We start from the raw sequence: 2693 nt of genomic DNA, 5'->3' as shown, positions 1-2693 counted from the left end.
TCCAAGACTCAATATAAAAGCCAAGACCATAAAGACCTTGGAAAGCAGTGTAGGGAAGTTTCTACAGGACCTTGTAATAGGAAATGTCTTCATGAACTTCACACCAAAAGCGCGAGCAGCAAAAGAACAAATAGATAAATGGGACTTCCTCAAAATTAAAGCCTTTTGCACCTCAAAGGAGTTTGTCAAGAAAGTGAAAAGAGAGCCTACCCAATGGGAGAAAATATTTGGTAACCATATACCTGATAGGAGATTAATCCTGCATATATAAAGAAATCTTGTATCTTCTAACCTTTTTTATTACCCTGTTGCTATCCAAACACAATTCTCTTGCCCTGTTCGAGGTACTAAACGGCAAACTCTCTCTATTCACTGATAGAAATCATACACAGTATATCAGTGCCCACCCATATGTTCTACATTTCCCAGACTCCCTTGCAGATGGGACAGGCCCATGTGACTAATTCTAATCAATGGATTATCACGTCTGGGCTGAGGCACTTAAGAGCTCATGGACCCCAACACCCCGTCCTACTTGTCCCCTCCCAAGGTGGCTTTGGAAGCCATAGGTGAGGTGGTGCTGCAGCAAAATGGAGGGAGGTTGGGTCCCTGAGTTACCACACAGAGGCGAGTCTGGCTGACCAGCTTTCAGAGATGAGAAACACACTGGTGCTGGATGGAGTCACTGAAATTCCCAGTTTGTTTGTTATTGTATAACACATAGCCTTACCCTGACAGCAAGTATAATCCCTGGACAAAGAAAGAATTCTCAGGGAAATTTTGTAGGCATTTCATGTCACCTTCCCCGGGTGCAATTTGCATAAGTTAGCTTACAAGAGGAATATGCATACCTTAGTGAAAAACTACTGAAGATCCAAAGGCAACAGTTTGCTGCTCCCATTTGTTTCCATAAGAAAAGCATTTGTGGGAAGCAGATGTGGCTGCAGCAGTTGGGCGCCGGCCTCCCACGTGGGTGGTCCCATATTTGGTTCCAGGTGCCTCCTAAAGACGAGCAAGACAGCAAGCTAATGCAACAAGAAGGCGTGGCGAGCTAACACAACAAGATGACACGATGAGATGACACAACAAAGAGACACAATGAGGAAACACAATGGAAGACACGACAAGCAGGAAGTGGAGGTAGCTCAAGCGATTCAGTGTCTTCCTCCCACAAAGCGGGTCATAGGTTGAGTTCCTGGTGCTTCCTTAAAAAAAAAAAGGAGACGAGGACACAATGAACAGACACAAAGAGCAGATAGTGAGAACAAATAATGAGGGGCAAGGAGAAATAAATAAAGTAAATCTTTAAAAAGAAAGAAATGTTACACCATGAATGTCAGAGGTGGGCAGAGGGCTCTTTCCAGGTGCATGGCCAAAGGCTTTCCAAGCTGGGATGTGCATATGTCACTTTCCCAACCTGGGCCTCAGTTTACACATCTGAAAGTCAAAATGCAAAGCTCTCTACAGTTCATTCTCTCACAAAAAGAGTCTCTAGGGCATTGTCGTCATCAGCGAGCTTGGCATAATGGTCCCGGCAGAAGCCAGAGGGATCTCAGCACCAGCTCAAAGGCCCCCTGATGCTCAGGGACTAGTGGCGTGTTATACTACATGCTTGGGATGCAGGAGTTGTTTCAGGGCCAACAAGAAGTGTGAATTCCCAGTGCACTGCACCAAAATGCAGAAAACGCAGCCTGGAGCTGCGATGGGCGACACCTGGCCTCAGGGGTCCTTTGACAAGACAGCCAGCATCTTCTTGTTGGAGAAACACTGGTTGGTCAAAGAAAACAATTATTGGGGACATGGGATAGTGTGGACCAGCTTCATTGGCATCCAACTAATCCAGACGTCTTTGTCACTGCGTCTGGAGATAATAACCATTTCCATTTTGGATGTGAGGGTGACCAAATGCATTGCCACTGGGAACACTAAAGAAGAAATGCTATAATCCTATCATCCTAATGGACAGACCATTGCCGTAGAGGAGCAGTTCAAGGGTGAGGTCAGCAAACTCTCCTGAAACAACGATAAAAACATGTTCTTATGTTCTTGCTGACAAATGCAACCGTTGTATCAACATCCTCAGGTGCCCAGAGCTGAAGCCAATGGAGTCCATTAATCCCCGTGACAGTCTGAAACTTTTGTGAATTCCAGAAAAGATCATGTTCTTGAAGCTAATCCATTCCTGTGGGTGTGGGACCCTTTGATTGGATTGGATTCAGCTAGGGAACTTTGGAATACTTCAGTGAGGCGTAGCCCAGGGTGGGTCTCAGCCCTCTTGCTGGAGCCTTTATTTTTTTAAAAGATTTATTTATTTATTTATTTCTCTCCCCTCCCCTCCCCCAGTTGTCTGCTCTCTGTGTCCATTCGTTGTGTGTTCTTCTGTGTCCGCTTGTATTCTTGTCAGCAGCACCAGGAAACTGCGTCTCTTTTTGTTGCATCATCTTGCTGCGTCAGCTCTCTGTGTGTGCAATGCCACTCCTGGGTGGGCTGTGCTTTTTTCGCACTGGGCAGCTCTCCTTACGGGGTGCAATCCTTGCACATGGGGCTCCCTTACACGGAGGACACCCCTGCGTGGCACGGCACTCCTTGCACTCATCAGCACTGCATGTGGGCCAGCTCGCCACATGGGTCAGGAGGCCCTGGTTTGAACACTGGACCTCCCATATGGTAGGTGTGTGCTCTATCAGTTGAAC

General features: G+C 46.6%; 1 pseudogene; it reads left to right on the top strand.

The window, feature by feature from the left end:
* The first annotated feature begins 511 nt into the window (after positions 1–511).
* On the top strand, positions 512–2144 carry LOC111761701 (THO complex subunit 3 pseudogene; annotated as a pseudogene).
* The last annotated feature ends 549 nt before the right edge of the window (positions 2145–2693 follow it).

This window comes from Dasypus novemcinctus, unplaced genomic scaffold (genome assembly GCF_030445035.2).
Source record: "Dasypus novemcinctus isolate mDasNov1 unplaced genomic scaffold, mDasNov1.1.hap2 scaffold_297, whole genome shotgun sequence".
NCBI lineage: Eukaryota > Metazoa > Chordata > Mammalia > Cingulata > Dasypodidae > Dasypus > Dasypus novemcinctus.
This window is presented reverse-complemented; position numbering and strand designations above follow the sequence as displayed.